Here is a 22,188-nt window from a genome sequence, read left to right as displayed (position 1 = left end):
TATTTATTTAATTGTTTATTTATTTATTGTTTTTTAATTATTCATTTATTTCCAAATCAGGATGAGCCACTATGAATGAGGAGGTTAGAAGCAGTCTCCATGAATCCTTGAAGTACAATATCAATTTTTTTTTTTTTTTTTTTCACAAAACGGTTTTGTCTGGCTCAAGAGTAACGCATTGTACTTATAGGATAAAAATCAGTGTTGCAACAAACATTCCAGATGTCAGTGCAAATGGAAACTCTATCAAGACAGTGACACCTGTCTATTTTAATCATTCTTTCTGTAGATGATTTTACAACTTCGGGACAAATATGTATGTCTTTATCCTACCGTTTTCTTCCTGACGTTAACATGACCGTCATTAATCCATACCCCATAATTAAGGACAATCATATTATAAAATCAGAAGCATATGTTATAATTGAAACAAGTCTCTAGCCTATAAAAACATTGATATACTAATACAGAACCAGAAAAGAAAAAAAAATCTATATTATTACGCTTGCACCAATATCGTCCTCTGTCCAATAAAAGCGTTTTTAATTTTCCTTCAAAGAATGTAACATCATAATACTGAAATTGTGTAAAGGCTGCCTCTCAGTCTGCGAATTTCCATAGCTTTCCTCTTCCACTTCATTTGCATTTATTTTACCTGCGTTCGCGAAGCCAGAACAGGGTTTTATATTTCGCCTGATGAATCTGCGCGCGCGTTCGTGTGTGTGTGTGTGTGTGTGTGTGTGTGTGTTTGAACAAAACAGTCCAAGCAATTTTCCTCCGATTTTAGCCCTATTTGGTGGAGAGGTAGAGGGACAGCCAATGGACTGATCAGATCGATTGTTAAAACAAGAGGCCAAACGAAGGTCAAGGTCACAGGGCTATATCACAGGCTGACCTAGCAAGGTCAATTAAAACAGTTTATATCCGATATACAGTAGACCAAATTTGGTGGATGGGTCGAAGCTAATGCAAGAACGAAAGGATAGATTTTGAAAACAGACAGATGTCAAGGTCACAGGGCCAAATCAATTTTCAACTCGTGTGTCTGTGTGTCAGCAATATAACTAAAACAAATTTGATCTGATTTGGACCAAACTTGGTAGAAGTGTTCAGGATCAGCCAAGGGGTTGACCTACTTTTTTAACAGTAGGTCAACGGATGAAGTTACAAGGCAGGATCAATTAAAACAGTTTTTATTCGATTTACACCAAACTTAGTGGAAGGATCCAGGGTAAGGCAAGGGTAATGAGATTCAATATTGAAAATTCAGTCAAAGGTCTAGGTAATAGGGCTAGGTCAAATGTCAAGATCACAGTACAAGGCCAGTTCAGATCATTTTTATCTGAAATGAACCAAACTTGAAGAAATGGATTAATGAACAGGCAAGAAAGAAATAATTCGCTGTCGAGGAAAATCACTCGAAGGTCAGGGTCACAGGACAAAGTTAAGTGTTTGGCCCTTAAACCATTTGATGAGCGAGGATGTTACTCTCTCTGAGTCCTTGTCTACACCATTTTCATTAGTTATTTCAAACTTCGCCTATCCCCAGGTAAGGTTCTTGGTACTCATTAAGGGAAAATTTACCCATCGTTATATACTCCTGGCATAGAAGACTTTCTTCAGACTGAGGAGGTTAGATTTTACCTTCATTAACCTCTTTACTAAAAGGAAGTTTATGTTGGTTAACGTCATTTACTGATAAGCACAACAACCTGAAACGCAATTCATAGCAGTGAAGGTAGTTACACGCGAATGACGAAGCTGGTCAAAGATCATAGTTATCTGTGGAGGGGTGGTGCAGTCCACCATCCGCTCACTCGATGTAATGCTGCCATCAGGTGACTTAAAAACGAGACAAATGGTTTCCAGTAAAACAGGAAATCATTTACTGCGATTGTTGATAGTCATATAACCAAATTCGCCTGGTGATTTAGTGAGCTAAGGCGCTCCAACCGCACTGTGCCTTAAATGGTTTATATCTGAGGTATGGTTGGAATTTTTTGTTCACATAATTCCACTCAAGGGCGAGTGAAACTGGTCATTCGTGCCTTAAATATCGGGACTGAATGGCCTAGCCCCGGGTTATTATGCTCCTGGTGGGAAAAATAAAAAAGGAAAAAAGAAAGAAAAAAATTGCATGATGGATGAATGGATATAGAATGTAATAACTTTTCCCCTATTTCACCTGTCTAGCCACGCACTCTCACAGATCTCCTGTCCAACTCTCTAAAGCAGGAGTTAACCGCACCTCTCATAGTTTCGTGTACACAATTGCTAAGCACTGGAAATGTCTCCCTTGATCCATTTTTCTCACTACTTATGATCTCCAGTGTCTTAAACGCAATGTGGTGAAGCATCTTGAACCGAGTGGATCAGGAACTGGGTTTTCTTTAGTACAACAATCTTTGGAAGGGACGAGTTTTCCAGGCCTTCAGTCTTTGATAGTTTCCTTCTTTCTTTTTATCTTTTCAAGAGTAGAAAAATCGTCGAGTTCTCTCTCAAGCTGGCTAAGATGTCATTAATATATATATATATATATATATATATATATATATATATATATATATATATATATATATATATTTGGCAGAAGACTTAATCCTTTCATCATCATCATCATCATCATCATACGGACCTCCTTTCCCACCCAAGGGCAGGGTGAGGAGTAGCAATGTCCAGACAGCACAGACTTGCCCAATCCAAATAGGCCATACTTCCATTCAATCATCACTCAAGCCCCCGGGATCCTGGCTCTACCGGATACGCCAAAAAACATTCACCACATTCTGCAGCTTCACACAAACGTATCCGATTGAGTCAATCCGAACGCTGCCATGTTCACAAGGGGTGCCAAAATCCCTGATCATGCATTTCTCCTCACAACATTCATCCAGACAGCTCGATCTCTTGTCAGTTTCCTAGCCTCACCACTTCCAAACCTCTCTTCCTCAGACTCTCATCCACCATATTTCTCCATCTTCTTCTTGGCCTACCTTGCCTCCTCCCTCCTTCAACTTCGCTCAGGTATACCTTTTTCACCACTCTATTGTTATCCATTCTTTCCACATGACCATACCATTTCAGGACACTATCTTCGATTCTGGTGTCCACCGACTTCCTCACTCCACATCTTTCACGAATCACACTATTTCGTATCCTATCCACCCTCTGTTCTCCACATACATTCCTCAACAGTCCCATCTCCACTGCTCTTACTCTTGACTTTTCATTTTCATGCCACACCATAGTCTCACACCCATATGTTAGAGTTGGCACTAACAGGATAGGGGTTCAGTTGAAATAAGAACTGAGTATATCGAGAGCAAGAAGCACGTAAAGAGACTAGTGAAGAAAGAAGGAGGTAAATGATGATCTGGAAAGAAAAATGAATGCGAACTACTCTGAAAATAGGAAGTTATTCTGGAAAGAGGTGCGGAAATGTAGAAGTGAAAGCGGAAAGAAATGTGATAGTGTGAAGGATGCAGGTGGTAGTTATCAACCCATGGAGATGAAGTAAGGACCAGATGGAAAGAATATTTTGAAAGCCTGATGAATGAGAATAGAGAGAGAGCAGAGCTGCCGTAAAAATGCTTGGTTTTGGGGGTGAACAGAGGAGTGCAGTGCCAGGAGACGCGACGCTCGAACAGGTGAAGAGCGCTGTGAAACGGCTGAAAAATGAGAAAGCAGCTGGGGTTGATGAGATGTATGCAGAGATGCTTAAGTGTAGTGGAGAGAGTGGAATGAAATGCTTGTTGGAGATATGTAAGAAGGCATGGATGAGTGAAACTGTGCCTGCAGAGTGGAAAAAAGCTGTGATTGTACCCCTGTACAAAATAATCCTTTCATTGAGAGAAATAAACTTATCTGGCGATAGCAGCAATGTATTTTTTATAATCATCATCCCAGTGAAGGTACTGACTGGAGTTACTTTGTTTCAGTAAGTTAAATTAATGCGCCCGAAATTAGCCTGAATGAAATAAAATACGGTGTCATCGTACATTTAGGATATCACAAATATGAAAAGGTTTTTGAAGAAAAGGCATTTAAAACAAGGGAAATAATTTAGCAACGTACAGCACCAAAAGATAAATATTTCTCAATCAACAGTAATTCACATCTGACATTTTTTCCACGCTCAGTACGTTCATTCCAGCTTTTAATTAAAATTTCAAAAAATATATACATGTATAATGAAAGCAGCTTTGTACAACTGTTCAGTGTTTTAGTGCACCGATGCACTGTGAGAATATATTAATACTTCGGTGGCTGGTGACATGGGAAAAACATTATTTCTCCTGGCATATGGAACACGTATGTGGCTGAAAAATTGTTCAGCGATAGGGGGTTCATCATCATCATCATCATGCCCCTCTTTCCATCTTGGGGTGAAGTAGAAACAAAAGGTTTTCAACATACATTTTATCCCAGACGAAAAGGGATCAATCATAACACAAAATCAGTCTGGCGAGAGCAAACAATGTACTGTAATAATTTCAAATGCCAATAGATGCTGGAAGCAGTCTTCACTAACCCTCTTGGGAAAAAAAAATCAGATATATTATCTATTCTTGTTATCTCACGAGAGCTTTATTCAACATAGGAAGAGCCACTCGTCGCATAAGAGTTAAAATTGCTAAAATCTCGGCCACACTCTCGTGGCTCATGGCTTCTGCCCATCCTCTAGTGCTACACTTGCCTGGAGGAAATAAAGATCTGGAAGTAGGTCATCATTACCATCATTCACTCGGGATTTCTCATGGAAAGATCATATTACATCGCTTGTAAAATCTGCGTCCAAGAGATTAGGTGTACTAAGCCGACTCCGTTCCTTCTTTACCCCTGCACAATTACTGACTCTATACAGGGGTTTTATCCGTCCCTGTGTAGAGTACAACTCTCATGTGTGGGGAGGTTCCCCACATATATCTCTTCTCAATATGGTTGAGTCATAAACTTTTCGTCTTATTAACTCTCCCCCTCTTACTAGCTCCCTTCAACCTCTGTCTCTTCGCCACACTGTTGCATCTTTATCTCTTTTCTATCGCTGCTTCATTGGTCACTGTTCCTCTGAATTGTCTGCATGCATTCCTCCACCTCTTCGACGGGGGCGTAGTAGCCGTCTAGCAGCAAGCTCTCATCCCTTATCTGTCCAACTCTCTAATGCAAAAGTTAACCGTTACTCCTAGTCCTTCATTTAAGAAACAGGTCAACTCTGGAACTGTCTCCCTCTGTATTTCCTGCTAGCTATGATCTCCAGTCCTTCAAACGCAGTGTGTCCAGGCATCTCGAAATGATTGGATATTGAATTTGGCTCTCTCTAGTGCTTTGTTTTTTTTCTTGGAAGGAACAGTTTTTGCAGGCTCAGTGGCCTTTGGTTCCTTCTTCCTAGCATAAAAAAAAAAAAAATCATCACCATCATCATCATTAGCCATTGCAAGTCCACTGTTGAACAAAGGCCTCCCCCAACCTTTTCCACGAATTCCTTGACTGAGTCAATCTCTGCCACATTTTGCCTGCAAACTTCTCTATCTCATCTCTCTAATTCCTATCAGGACTTTTTTTTGCTACTCTTACAATCTCTTGGAGTCCAGTCAGTCAGCTTCTTGCTACATCGGTTATCCCTTAGTCTTGCTACATGACCTGTACACCTCCATTTCTGTTCTTTTATAACTTTTATAATGTCTTTGACTTTAGTCTGCTTTCTCGTCCAAGTTGATCTTTTCCTGTCCCTTAAAGATATTTCCAACGCTGACTTTTCCATTGCTCTTTGAGAACGGATTAGTTGATTTGCCATGAATTTTGTCAGTCTCCAGGTCCCACAACCGTACGTCATACCTGGGATTATACATTCGTTATATACTTATTCTTTCATACATGTTGGCACGCTATACTTCATGGTCCCTATGTTTACCGAAAGCTTTCCGTCCATTTGTAATGTGTCAAGATACACAGACGTATTTCAGGCACTGGATCTACTTAAGGCGCCATTATTAACGTCTCAGACCCATCTAATCCATACACAGATTGACAGGCAATTATCTGGCGCTGACCTTATGTTACCGAAATAAGGCAGGGTGAGGGGTTGCCGTAGCCAAGTTAGGGCGTGGTTAGTACTTTCAGCCCAGACCAATTTTACAAGTTTCTCTCCTCTCAGAGTGAAACCTGAATGTAACAGAGGTGCTGCAACGAAACGGATTTTATCGGACATAGGTACTGTGCAGGGCGATGTTTATGGATTAGTAAGTGCAGGAAAATAATGGAAAGAAATGTGATGTCTGAAAGGTGTCATCTCAAGTCAAACTGTGAGTGCTGTGACTGCTCCCTCGTCACTTGCTTAAAAGATAACTACGTGTGTTTACTAGAATTGCTCAAGACAAAGAAGTTCTATTATTCGTAGGTATCGTGCAGTGGTACGGTCATGAATTCATACACAAAATAATTAAATAAATAAATAAAATCGCGTGTGAGGAATATAGGCTGCTGACCCACATAAGTTTTGTGTTACTTCAGTGCCGAATGGCTTCCTAATAATTCTGCGATACCAATAGATATTTCATAGCCACCTCTGCTTTCTATCCTCGGAGATTCTCCGGGCTTTATGACTTAGATGATCCCTGGAAATACATCTTACCTGTTTTCTTAGTCTGTGATTTCCTAGCTTGGTTCGGTAATTCATCCTGATTGTTAGTGCTCATGAAACACATTTACTGCATATATTTTCACCGCAAAATCTTACAGACCATACAGAACAACGCTCTCTGTATCATTATTTGCCGCACCATAACTAATCCCATAACTCACAAATATTCTGAAACTAAAGTTCTCTCTGATGGAGAATATCTCGATAGGAGAGACACAGTTGTACACACCACCCTGTGCTAACACACAGTACCCTTGTGACAGAGCTACCTAACACAACGAAATACACAAAATCACCCCCATACAAACATTATTGGACCCGCTTCAACAACATTTCACCTTCAGACACTCCTACAAAACAACCAAAAAACACCTACATACTCACTTCAAGCACAGGGCAATACAACACGTCGACTAGAACACTGTACTACAAGTCCCCCCCCCCCCCCGAAGTCCGCCCCCAGGTATCCTTAAGTAGAACTGATCGAGTTTACCTAGGTACGGTAGAGTTAGAGCAGGACATCGACATCCTCCAACTCTCCTAAATTACCAGCGTAGATTTGGGTTGGTTGGAATCACAGACGTCACGTGTCCAGTTAGTTGAATGGGCTCACATGTCAAACACATGATGGAGCACTGCACAACACATGCCACACTAAGGCACATCAGTGGTGTTGGGAACCTACTGTACAGTATGTGTAAACCCAATAGAGATGTTTCCTTATTTGCAATCGATGGGTCTGCTTGGTCAACAACAACAACAATAACAATAACAACAGTAGCAATAGGTGTTGCGGTACTAGCAGTAGTGATGCTGGTAGTAACATATACAATAAATGGTTACCTATACTTTATTTACACAAAAGAAACTTCGCCATATGGTACAGAAGGTATGTATAATATAAACAACATCTGAAGACCCTAAGGCAACTCTTGTGTAACATGAACAAGATCTGAAGACACAGGTGTCGAAGAACAAATGTGTAAATTTTATGTTTGTCTTAATCTCTGGATAACTGTGTACTTAACTGTAATCATATTCCTTTCAGATCACAAGAAGAATCACAGCTATATATCTGGAAAGTTGCAGCTTTAAAGTTTTTGTTACTATCTCCAAAACTTGTTGCAAAGAAAAAAAAATGAGCAGACCTGAATTCGGTACTTTCCACTAGGCTAAATGACAAATAATTAAGCCAAAATTATTCAACAAACGTTTTTATCATCGGACTGTCAACCAAATAGCTGTATCTCAATTAGTTTCTGAGATATTTCAATTTCAAACATGCAATTTTTAGAAAGAAAATGAGTATATCAGCTTCAAAAATAGGCCAAGGTATTTGGCACAAGGACGTGGGTTGCCCTAAGGAATCCTCATGTGTAATATCAAGATCAAAGTGCAAAGAAAAGAAGCTTCGCCATTTATATATCGAAACTTAATAATAATAATAATAATAATAATAATAATAACTATAAGTTAAGAAAAAGGAGCACATACAATTCATAATATTTACTTCCTGTGAAAATGTTGTAGAAAAGAACTGCCATCGAATAAGGAATTATGCCGAATATCAGCGAAGTATCAATAGGCCATACGGGGATGGAAGCAAGAATTTACCCCACGTACAGTTTGTAATTGCAGGAAGTGATGGAGCCAGGGACAGATTATTTCTATGGTGGTCAGTTTAGTAGGCGTGAAAGAAGATAAAGGGACCCACTAGTTCGTCTCAAAGTCATACGTGAATATCAGTTAAGATTCTATTGACTTCCATGTCATGAAATTCTATTTTTGTGAGGAACTGCCACCACATATTGACTGACGCAGAATACAAGAATGGCCAATCCCATTCCTATTCACAATCATCTATAGGTTAGTCTTTTTACATTAACCCAGTCCAGATTTTGGTCAATTTGTTGCATATGTCACTTACCTTAATAGCAGAAAAAAGACATTACTACGGATCTGCATCCTTTCCAAATCCCTATTTGTGTGGTTAGCACTATATTCTAAAGTTAATCAATTGTTACAACTCAGCGTTCAACATGGAGAGGAGGTAGTTTTAAGTCAAATCATATTAAAAGAAAAGAAAAACATAATTGCGCTTCTGCAAATTATAGTAATTGGTAAGTTTTACAGTGTGACTGGGGACTCAACAAGCATCTGATACCAATTCCGGGTTTGCAGTACCTCTACTGCTCTTGTACTTCTCTTTAAAAGAATCGAGGAGAGACTCGCCGGATCGTCCCGCTGTTGTACTTAAAGTATAACTAAACTCGCTAAGACAAATTCTCCCCCGCCAGTCATCTCAGTGCTGATCCCTAAAAAGCTTGAGAGAGGGATGACAGCCCCTGTGACTGGCTGAGAGAAGATCCGGTGTCAGTTGCGCCATAAAAGATTTACAGTGCCTGGAAGTTACGAACACGGAATGGTGTCAGAAAAAAAAAAAAAAAAGTATGAAAATTAAATGTCCAATGTGAAAGGAAAATAAGATATCGCCTTACCCAGTGAGTTAGCAACGGTGTCAGAACTCAGTTAAGGCACCTGAGCACCGTAACTTCATGACGAGTTGTTTGTATTACCCTGGCCCTGTTGTTCCGTGATAACGCGGTAGCTTGATGCTTTGCTTAACTATATAATGAGCAATACACAGAGACACGTGTGGTCTGGAAAGGTTTTGAATCACCAACAACTGGGCTTGTGTGTGTAATTCACCGGGTCGGTCAGGATCACTTGATGGTCGTGATTGTCAGCTTTTACCCTCCCGGAAGGGAGCTGACAGCTCATATAGTCCGATCTAAGGGCAAGGCTGTGACCTTCACACACGCACACACCCATCCCCTTGCTCAAGGGGGACAGTAACCACCCACTTCGTCAGTGAAACTTTTCGTAACCTGAGCGAGGCGCGAACTCCCGTCCACCAGTTGGCAAGCGGGAACGTTACCACTGCACCAGCGAGCGTGCGTGTGTGTGTGTGTGTGTGTGTGTGTGTGTGTGTGTGTGTGTGTGTTCGAAACCTGGCCAGAGAAGAGCGTAGACAACGAAGGCACAAGCAAAACAGAGTTCTCCCAGCACACCTGGACTTGACATGCCAACTGTGTGGTAAAGTTTGTCGATCTAGAACTGACCAGCACAGTCACTCGCATTGGCACCATGGACTGAGAAACACACCATCTTAGTGGGCATAAGAGGAGTCATCTTTTGTAGTAGAAAGACAGCTTTATGTGTGTGTGTGTGTGTGTGTGTGTGTGTGTGTGTAATCTTGGATACGACTTCCGTACAGCCCGGTCCAAGGGCAAAGGCTGAGTAGAAATTATGGGAAGAGTGAGTCGTGGAGGAGAAAATATGTTGGAGGAAGAGAGGAGGAAGGAGTAGGGGAAAGAAAGAGGATGGGGGTGAGTAGTTGGAGCGTGACTGGTGAAGGGAGGGAGAAAACGGAGGAGGATGTAGTGGTGGGAGGGAGAGACGAAAAAGGAGAGTAGGGATTTGAGAGTGGGAGAGGGAAGGAGGAGAGGGAGATAGAAAGTATTACTTAAAAAGGGGTCTCAATGAGCAGCTTAGCAAACTCAGAAACATACTAAGTGGAAACCATTGCCCTTTTAGAGCCTCGAAGCGCAACAGTTGGAGATGGAATGAGATGCTGAGGTGTAGGTCATGCATAGTTTCAGACATTCAAATTGATTCACTCCATCGCAACAACCATCAAGAAAATAACCAATACTTACCACACCAGTGATACGCCATTAAAGGACCAACTCGGTTTTCAGAATATTATGCTAAAAGTTTATATTCGATAAGAGCTCGCCTGAAAATAATAGTAATGATAGTAATCGCACCTATACTGTCAACAAAGGAAATATCCAAACTTCTACCTTCGCTGAATCTTAACCTGGATGTATTTATCCAGGTTCAGTTTCGCATAATGTAGAATATGATTTTCACCCATCCTCTCCAATGTAACTCCCTCATGGGTTTTCTTTATTCTACATGATAGTCCTTCTTACTTTTTCCTGCTGGCGTCAGCTGGAGAGATTACTGTGTGGTGGATGATTTGCTGCGTTGCTATCCTTGTCTTAGACTCACACAAGAGATACCTTAACTGTGATATACCCAGTAACAAACGGTCTCGAAGGAAGGAGTAAATGTTTTTCTGTTTCCTTTCCTTTGTACCTCTCCTCCCATTCCTTCTTTACTTACCTTTCCTCTCTCTCTCTCTCTCTCTCTCTCTCTCTCTCTCTCTCTCTCACACACACACACACACACACACACACACACACACACACACACTTCCACTCCTTTCCCTCCATTCCTTTCTTTATGCACTCTTCCAAATCCCTGTCTCTCTCCCTCACGCCCTCCCTTGCTTCTTCTTTTCTTCCTCCTCTTCTTCCCCAGTCATTCTTTTTCTTCTTCCTTCCCTCAGTTTCTCTCTTCCTCCCTCCCTTCCTCGTTTCTTTTCCTCTCTCACTCCCTCCTTTTTCCTTCCCTCCTTTCCTCCTTCCTTCATTGTTCTTCCGTCGCTCATTCCCTCCTTACGTTTCTCTCCCTTCCTTCCTACCTCCTTTTCTCTCCCTCTCCCCCCCAACTCCCTCTCTCCTGCTATTCAGTTCAGTCACTCAGGCTTAAACCTTCAGAGCCTAATGGGGAAGAGAGAGAGAGAGGAGGAGAAACAGAGATGGAGAGAGAGAGAGAGAGAGACTGACAGAGACAGAGAGACAGACAGACAGATAGACAGACAGACACAAACAGACAGACAGAAAAACAGAATGACAGCCAGACGGATAGATAGACAGACAGACTGACAGACAGAAGTATAAAGAATTAGGCTCTGTGAGACAGAGAATGAAGCAGTTAGATAGAAAGATTAAGCTGAAAGGGTAGCCTAAAAATATGCTGCTGCATTGACCGAATAAACCAGGTTCAGTTATAACCAGTACAGTTATGTAAGTCTATAAATGTGCGAAAATTATGAGGTTTGTCAGCACACAATATATGGATATAGTATTAAGAGGTGTCCACATTATGGCTTGGTGGAAGGCACAGGATTTCCTACCGTACAGGTTGGCCTTGACCCTTCAAGTTAGGGCAGGGCACCAAATTCTTGACCCTGCTGAGGGATTCCCATTGTGTTTTCTGGGAAAAAGAGTATTTTTCTGAGGTGTTTCGACGACGTACATTCTTGTATATGGTGGTTCTTTGTTAACTCTGCTGTATCTCCGTACATATTAGTTGACACCAGGGAAAATGGACTTATTCCTGGCCAGGGCAAGGCTTGAAAAACACTTCAGAACCAGACAATGGCCATGTTGGATCCAATCTCAGAGTAGAATACTATGCCAGAACATGGCTGAAGTTCACTCCCAGACTTTCCCCAGAAAGTGTTGGAACTTTCAGGTACTTTCAAGCTAACTACTTCAGTGAAATTTTTAGACTTAAATATGAAAAAATATTATTTTAAATGAATATCTCAAGGAATTAAGATAATTCAGCTGCTCTTAGAGAACCCTAACCTCTATTCTCTAAAGTAATACTGCACAGGATTGGAATTCATCACCCTTATTTCATAATTACAAAACAATTTTTTGTATCACAATGGTGTAAGAGACTGCATAGTTTTATTCTAGGGTGGCAAGATGCTGACACAGCTGTTCTGTACCTCTTGCCATATCTTACGTTTTCTTAGGTAGTTTTCACTTTCAAAACATTATTAGTAAAGGTCTGTCAAAATATCTTTCTGGGGGTTTAGAAGTCAATGTACCAACTTATAATGTGGCTACGAGAATGGAAAGCTCCAGGCTGGGGGACAGGGTGTCGCCCCTCAAAGAAACCAGAATAGAGAGAGAGATCCTTTGTCGCCTCAGGGACGCTCGCTACCCTCCCCTCGACGGACCCTTATTATAAAACTTTTAAACTGTCTATTATATCTTCTTTTAGAAATGTGGATAAATATCACAAAACATATAGGAATACATTGGTTATATATTAATCTCGTGTCATCCCTTAGCTGAAAAACATAAATACTGAATCGATGTAAAGAATACGTAATACGAGTATCATGGTAAAAATCTATAAAACATGGGCTATTACGGTGTAAGGAGTAAAAATATTATAGGCATTAATTTTCAACCTGTACAATGCAAACAGCGAAACAAAGAGGCGCGGCACAGAATATGCAATAAAGTCGGTGTGGCAGATATAAAGATGAGACAGAGGAGGACAGAAGGTCAAAGCATATGAGAATTTGTGATATAGAAAGTCAGCGAGGGAGAGGCAAAGAGTGCGACAATGAGACGAGGCACAATAAGGCAGTGAGGCGACAGCCCAAAGTATCAGTAACGTAAGGTGAGAAAGACAGAGAAGTGGAATGTGAAACAGCGACAGCGAGACAAAGAAAAAATGCAGAAAAGAGACAAAGGACGAGAGAAGTAGTTAGTGAAACTAACAAAGAAGCAGGTTAGAAGGAAACACAGTTCGACAGATGAAAAATGAGAGACAGACAGACAGACAGAGAAGAGTAGAAACGGAGCAGGAAAGAAACTTAGGCACAGAGTTCAGAAAGAGGGTTGGAAGTTGAATGCAGTGAGGGGAAACTGAGAATAAGTAGAGGGTAAGAGAATAGAACGAGAAGTAAAGCGGAAGAAAGGAGGAGGAAGAAAAGATACAAAAAGCAGGACGCGATAGGCAGCTAGACAGACAGACAAACAGATAGACCGAGATGCACTGATAGAGATAAATAGATAAATAGTTAAGATATAGATGCAAAACAATAGACAGACGGGAAGAGAGGCTGACAAGCACACAAAACAGACAGCAAGACCGACAGACAGAATAGGCAGATAGACAGACAGGCCGACAGAAAGATAGAAAGACAAAGACAGACAGACACAGTGACAAACAGACATATACCGAAACAAAGACTCAAAATGGCAGACAGACAGGGAGAAGTAAAAGCGAATGAGAAGTTTGAAAAAAAAAAAAAAAGAAGAAAAGATAAACAAACAAAGAAATAATAAGTGCAACACGAATACTGTACGTCAAGAATGAAATTTGAGGAATAGTAATTGATGTAGGCTGCCCTCTATCAACACAATCATCCTCACACCTTCTATGCCTGTGGTACTGCTGACATCGCTGAGTTCCGTCCGTGCACATTGACTGGGCTGCCTAAGTCTTTACAATCCATCGCAAAATCACAGCAAGGAATGCTTAGGGTTCTATGGAAGCAGCTGACACCGGATCTTCATTCAGCCAGTCTCAAGGGCTGTAAGAAAGCACTCTTCGAAATCAGCAGTAAATTATAAAATGATCATGGTACCGGCAAAAGACAAGGGGGTGGAGCTGTAATTGAGAGCGGACATACTGATTTTGCTTGATATTTCAAGTACTTTATGCCTCCACATAAGAAAGTAACCATACTATAAAATACATAACCTCAGTAAGTCATATACACAACCTCAATAAGTCATACATCTTAGGCATGTGTTTTACATCTTTTTAATTATTTCTATTCATTCATCCATCCATTTATCCATCCACCCATCCATTCACCCTTTCATCTATCCATTCACCCACCCATCTATCCATTCACCCATCCATCTATCCATCCACTCATCCACCCATCCATCGAGCCATCCACCCATCCATCCATCCATAGCGGTCTGCCTTCTGGCTGTTCCTTCCATAGGCAGTCAATCTCTACACTCTTTTGTTCTGAGCAGCAACTCCACAACCACATCACACAACTCATTTGTGCTACTTTTGCTTAGTATTGTATAACCAAAATATCAAAAGCTTAACTGAGTTGTAGGTCTAACTATGAAATGTGAATTATAGTTTTTTTTTTTCTACATTTCTGTTAACACTAAGACTTTTTGCGCGCTTTTGGTGCATTTCTTTATTGTGGAAGAACTGGCACACAACCTCGTGCCACATATACCAACGAGAGAGAGAGAGAGAGAGAGAGAATAATTACTTAGCGGTGAGAGTTGTACGTTTCCCGGATAATCCACGTATCCAAATTACATCCACGGTATGTCCTTCATTTTTTTCCAGACGCATCACATTAGTGACAGCCACCTATGTCCAGGAAAATCTCTCAAGCCTGTCCCAGCTCGAGTTCAATTAACACAGTGTAGTGAGAAACAGAAGTGGTGGAATTTTAGACACACAGTGTAGTTAGAAACAGAAGCAGAGGAATAGACCAATAGTGTAGTGAGAAACAGTAGTCGTGGAACAATAGACAATGTAGAGAGAAACAGAAGAGGTGGAATAAAAGACAAACAGTGTTGTGAGAAACAGAAGTGGTGGACAGAGAAGCTAGACATAGAAGTTAGACAGAAATTAAACAAAGCTATATTTTAGCTGAACGCACCCACCAGCACACAGACAAACATACAGCAGCACGTGGCAAAGAAGATACAGTTTTATCTCGGGTCTGGCAATATTACGGCCTTTCCACTACAGTAGCAGTCTCATTAGTGGGAGGATTTTGTGGGACGGCTGAGTTACGAGGACAGGGAGGGGGGAAGGGTTGGAGCGGTGAGAGGGGGGAAAATGAAGGAGAGTGGGACGATAGGGGATTAGAGAGAGAGAGAGAGAGAGAGAGAGATCTATTAGTTTTAGTGAGGTCTACTCCCAAAGTATTTCAATCAGAGAAAAAAACAGGAAAGAGTAAAATCCCTCCCCCCTCCGACACACACACACACACACACACACACACACACACACACACACACACATCTAGGAAAAATGGGTCGGTGATGTACATATTTAAAAATTATTAAATGTAAGGATCACTCTGATAAGACTTATATACGAGGATATACTGTATACTCACGCAAATAATAAAATACCGGCACCAATCTTCAGCACCACTATCATATTGTTGTCTGATTTACGTTTATATTCCGAAAGTTCAATCTGCTACTGTAATATTGTCACCTTTCATATCTATTTGTATTATTCTGTCACCATTTATGTCTACTTCTAGACCCCCGTGAATGGGGATATTAACCCTTAGGGCAGATTAACTCAGATGTACAAGACATTCAGTCTCTTACTTAGGACCCGCAGTAAAAATCCCACTATGGCAAGCAAATAAATAAATAAATAAATAAATAAATAGAGACTATGATTCGCTGTGACACTTAAATAATTCCGTGCTTCTGACTATTGCGACACAAATTTGCCTTGTGTATCAACCGATGTATCTCAGAAATGAAGTGTGTTATCAAATATGAGAAAAGTAAGTTTATTTTCCTTGTAAAACTACCTGCTCTACCTTCTGTGAATAGGCACAAGGTTGTAGTGTTTACATTTCAACAACGATCCTCAGTAGGGAGGAAGAAGCCAGATGCAGCACAGTCAAGAGGCTCTATGCGTCTTTTGTGCATATGTTGAGCCATTCAAGCGTTTCATTTATCATCTTCTCTTTTTGCTTGCTCTAATATCAAACGAAGTAACGCTGAGAATGAAAACTATTAATTGTGCCATACATCGCAGAATGTAAGATTGCATTTATCTACAAGAGCATCAACGGCAAGGACTGGTCTAGCTTAAAAAAAGTCAGTGTTCTTTTATCTTGTAACTGTTATTAGTAGTAAGGCGTTCGGTGGTATTGTCAGGGAACTTGAAAGTTATATCAGTGAGAAGTTGCCACTTGGGTTGGGAGTCTGGGAAGAAATCTCGGAGTCTAATCACGTAACCCACTTTCCCCATTAGTACACAAACTCTTATCTCTTGTTATTTTGGTCATTTCTCAGTCTCTCTGTATTTTACTCTTGTTGGTATGGGACGCCTACTATTTAATAGTTCTTATTCAAATCTGGTTCTTTACTAATGAAATAATTCGTCACACTACTGCCAGCTAACAAACTACCACTCCGATAATTCAAAGGACAAATGGTACCTGTATTAACACTCTCAGGCGCCTATAATTCAAAGGACAAATGGTACCTGTATTAACACTCTCAGGCGCCTATGATTCGAAGGACAAATGGTACCAGTATTAACACTTTCAGGCTCCTATAATTCAAAGGGCTAATGGCACCTGCATTAACACTCTCGGTTGCCTATATTGCTGTAATGCTATAATAACTCTCCTTATTAATAGGGGGTTTCTGAAATGTCCTCATTCCTTCATGAGAGAGAGAGAGAGAGAGAGAGAGAGAGAGTTTGGGAGGGTACAACGAAAAATGAATGGAAGTACTGTATAAGAATAAGGACACGCAAATATCTTTTCATAAGAACTAAAAATGACCGAATAACTGCAGTAAGCCAGATGACTCATGCTAGGCAGCTCCAACAAGAGTAACTAAACAACTAGAGTAAGACAAGGATAGCAAACAAGAAGGCTTTCCATTCATTCAGTTTCCATAGTAATCACTTGCTTCCATTATACAAAGGACTTTCTGCTCTCTCACACACACACACACACACACATATTCTAAACCAAAGGTTCTGAACCTTTTTAGGGTAGCAGCCTCCCCCCAGCAACTGGTTGTCATAGCCACGCTCCCTCTCCCTCGATTATGTATCTGAGTCTACTTTTTTGGTTTATATATATATATATATATATATATATATACAGAGAGAGAGAGAGATACATAGATAGATACATATATAGAGAGATAGGTAGATAGACAGATAGATAGATAGATTGATATATAACACACTTCATAGTTCTGCATGTGATCAGACCTGTTGATCATACACATCACAATACCACATTGCCATTAAAGCCAATACACCACACGAACTAAAACATAAATGCCATTACACCATATGGTCATATACACCAACACACCACGTGGTTATAAACCAAGCGCCACATGGTCGTAATGAGACCCCACCATATGGTCATCAACACAATACCACCTGGTCAATATTCACCACCTCACATGGCTACAAACACCACCATTCTACGTGGTTATAAGCATCACCTCACCACATGGTCTTAAACACCAATAAATCATATGGTTATAAGCACCAGTACACCACTGGGGGAGGCGGTTGCTCGATCGGTAGAGAGGTGGGCTACAGTCCCAAGGGACCCAGGTTCAAATCCCCGCTGGGGCAGGGAACAGTTTAAGGATTTGAATTACATTAAATCAGGCTTTACTGATCTACCAGAAGCCCCGCCGACATGTCGTAAAAATACCCCCGCTAATACCAATACACCAGTCCTGTATGAGAAAACCCTAGCATGTATTCAATATGAACGGTGGGTGTTAGCGCCGAAGTGGTGACATGTAGAGGTGCATGGTATGTTGGAGAACTGCTGGGCCTTGATAGCAGGCTGTGAAGCCTATGCCCAGAGTCGGACACATAAAAAAAATAAATAGCTAAATAAAACATGGCCATAACCACCACAATACTGCACAACAAAAACACCAGCACACAACACACCACCATAACCCACGGTCATAAGCATTTCCACACCACATGGTTGTAAACACTACCACACTACATGGCCATACGACCACCACAGCACAAGGTTTTGAATACCACTGTACCATGTAGACACAACCACCACCACCGTCACAATTCATGCACGTATTCATAAATTTTATTCAGCAATCTTTAACGTCAGTCATAATTAGGACATGATTTTTCACAATCTCCTTTCATTTGCAAAGCTTCTTCCTTGTTACATAAAAAAAGAATCAAATAGCTAATAATTCGAAATTTGGATGCATCATTATTGGATGCTTCACATAATTAAACATACTTTAGTTGAATAAGGGAAAGCGTAAAGAGTGAGTGACATGGAGCTGCCATGTGTGAACATAGCTGTTGCAGTTTGAAAATAAAAGTAGATAGAAAGTGAATGCAGGACTTGACGTGCAATGACTGGGAAACGGAAATTAATCCTTGTGTCAGAGCAATGTTCTGATTCTCAAACTTTGAAAAAAAAAAAAAAAAAAAAAAAATGGTCTGATCTGTCCTTTGGTATCAGACTTTTTCGATCTTGTTTTTCTCTCTCGAGACGGCCAGAACAGAGAGGGAGCAGACAGGCGACCAGGCGACAGGCAGAGGAAGAAAGAAAACTAGAAACAACATGCTTCGGAGGTTGAACCAGAGAAAAAATAAGGAACTGCTGTATATTCAGACCAGTCATTACTTTTCCTCACGTATAGGATGAGAACCACTGTTCTGTATAAATGGCTTTTCGTACACACACACACACACACACACACACACACACACACCATCTCACCCCACATCTAAGGAAATTGTGTCGGTGATGTACATATTTAAAAGTCAATAATTGGAAGGACCACTTTGCTAACATTTTTCACGGGGGGAATATATATATATATGCGAGAGTATATACTCACACAAATAATAAAATACCGGCACCAATCTTGAGCACCGCCATTGTTTTGTTGTCTGCCTGATCTACACTTATATTTCCACAGTTCAGTCTGCTATGCAGTATTGTCACATTTCATATGTACTGTATTTCTTGAATACTGGCACCATTTAACTCTACTTCTAGATTATGATCCGTTAGGAAACTTGAATAATTTCGTGCTTCTGACCACTGTAGCGCAAATTTTCCTTCTGTATGAACCGACGTACCTCAGAAAGGACTTGTGTTATCAAATAATAATGCGAAAAGTATGTTTATTTTTCTCGTAAAACTACGTACTGTACCTTCTATGAATACGCACGAGGTTGTAGTGTTTACATTTCAACAACGGTCTTCAACAGGGAGGAAGAAGCCTGACGCAGCATAATCAAGTGGTTCTTAGGTCTTTTGTGTGTATATTAAACCATTAAAGTGCTCCATTTATCTTTCTCTCTGTTTGCTTATTGTAAAACCAAAGGAAGAAACGCTGAGAATGAAAACTATTGATTGTACTATACATCACAGAATGTAAGAGTGAATATATCTACAAGAACATCAAAGGCAAGAACTGGTCTAGCTTCGAAAAAGTCAGTGTTCTATTGTCTTGTAATTGTTATTAGTAGTAAGACGCTCGGTCGATGTTGGCAGGACACTTAAAAGTTGTGTCAGTGAGAAGTTGCCTCTTGGGTTGGGGGTTAGGCAAGACATCTCGGAGTCTAATCCCACTTTTCCCATTACCATCAGACTTTTATCTGTAATTTTGGCCATTTCTCAGTCTCTCTGTATTGCACTCCTGTTGGTATGGTACTGTTTAATAGTTTTTATTCAAAACTGGTTCTTTACTAATGAAGTAATTCAAGTCACACTACTGCCAGCCAACAAACTACCACTCCGATAATTCAAAGGGTTAATAGTGCCTGTATTAACACTCTTAGGCGCCTATAATTCAAAGAGCTAATGGTACCTGTATTAACACTCTCAGGGGCCTATAACACAAAGGGCTAATGGTAAGCTACCTGTATTAACACTCTCAGGCGCCTATAACACAAAGGGCTAATGGTAAGCTACCTGTATTAACACTCTCAGGCGCCTATAACACAAAGGGCTAATGGTAAGCTACCTGTATTAACACTCTCAGGCGCCAATAATACTCTAATGCCATAATAATTATCCCTATCATGAGATGGTTTCTGTGACGTCCTCAGTCCATCATTCCTTAATGAGAGAGAGAGAGAGAGTTTGGGAAGGTAGAACGAAAAATGAATGGAAATATGAGAATATGGAAACGGAAATATTTCTTCATAAGAACATAAGAAGACAAAATAACTGCAGTAAGCCAGTTGGCCCATGCTAGGCAGCTCCTACAAGAGTGACTAAGCTAATAGAGTAAGACAAGGATAGCAAAGAAGGCGGCTCTCCTTTCATTCAATCACCATCGTAATCATTTGCTTCCATTATACAAAAGTGTTTCTGCGTACACAAACAAACAAGCAAACACACACACACACACACACACACACACACACACACACACACATACACACATATTCTGTATAAATGACCTTCCGTGCAAGAGTGCGTAAACACACACACACACACACACACACACACACACACACACACACACACACACACACACACACACACATATTCTGTATAAATGACCTTCCGTGCAAGAGTGCGTAAACACACACACACACACACACACACACACATATTCTGCATAAATGACCTTCCTTGCAAGAGTGCGTAAACACACACACACACACACACACACACACACACACACACACACACATTCTAAACAAAAGGTTCTGAACCTTTTTAGGGTCGCAGCCTCCTCCCAGCAACTGGTTCTCATCATAGCCACGCTCCCTTTCCCTCCATTCTGTGTCTGAGTCTGTTCTAACTTTTTCAGTTTATACTGTGTATATCACTATATATATAGATAGATAGATAGATAGATATAGATAGATAGATAGATACTTATGTGTCCGACTCTGGGCATGGGCTTCACAGCCTGCTCCCAAGGCCCAGTAGTCCTCCTGCATACCATACACCTCTACATGTCACCACTTCGGCGCCAACACCCACCGTCCATATTGAATATATTCTGGGGCTATCTCATGCAGGACTGTTGTATTGGTATTAGCTGGGGTATATTTACGACATGTCGTCGTGTCTTCTGGTAGATCAGCAAAGTCTGACTTTATGAAATTCAGATCCTTAAACTGTTCCCTGCCCCCGCGGGGACTTGAACCTGGGTCCGGTGGGACTGCAGGCCACCTCTCTACCGACTGAGCCACCGCCTCCCCCATATATATATATATATATATATTTTTTTTTTTAAATAACAGAACGGAGGAAGGAAAAACAAATGGGGAAAAAAAAATAATCCATACACCAGATTACTGGTGTCCTCTATTCATAAAATATCTGTAACAGTTAGACTTGAACAGTTGTGGGTTGACATTTGGAGGAAAACAACTCTGGGGAAGCGAGTTCCAGAGAGATGCAGTTCGGGGAATGAAAGAATTCTGATAGGCAGAAGTTCTGCAATATGGTTGAGTGACATTCCAGTCATGAGCGCTACCAGATGCCCGTGTAGCACGAGGGAAGGCATGGAGAGGTGGCACTTTGGACGCAGCTTCGTCTGAGCATTTGCCAAAAAAATATCTGTAAAATAATGCAAGGAAGGCAACATTCTTTCTTACTTGCAGGGGAGGTAGTTTATATGTAATGGCAAGGTTGTTAATGATTCTAACAGCTTTATTTTGAATTTTGTCTAGTTGTCTTAATGCAACCTCTCCACAACCATTCCACAAGGGTGAGCAATATTCAAGCTGAGAGCGCACATGACTCTTATAAATTATAGCTAACTGCTCATCGGTGAAGAAGTTACGGACTCTGTACAATAATCCAAGTTTCTTTGAGGCGGTTTTAGCAAGTGATCTGACATGAGAAGTCCAGCTGAGGGCACTGTTAAGTGAGACACCAAGAATTTCAGTACTTTTGGAGATGGGAATATTAGTAGCATTGAAGGTAATGTACGAATCTGGCAATATCTGTCTATTAGTAAACTGTATATATTTAGTTTTACTAGCATTAAAAGAGACAAGGTTGTTTTGTCCCAATTCACTGATTGTAGATAGATCTTGATTTATGGAGATGGCTGTACTGAGTTGAGAGGTAGAGATATTAG

This window comes from Coenobita brevimanus, chromosome 84 (genome assembly GCF_032717465.1).
Source record: "Coenobita brevimanus isolate Jiangsu-jjx chromosome 84, ASM3271746v2, whole genome shotgun sequence".
Lineage (NCBI taxonomy): Eukaryota > Metazoa > Arthropoda > Malacostraca > Decapoda > Coenobitidae > Coenobita > Coenobita brevimanus.
The sequence above is the reverse complement of the archived record's forward strand: the minus strand, read 5'-3'. Positions refer to the sequence as shown.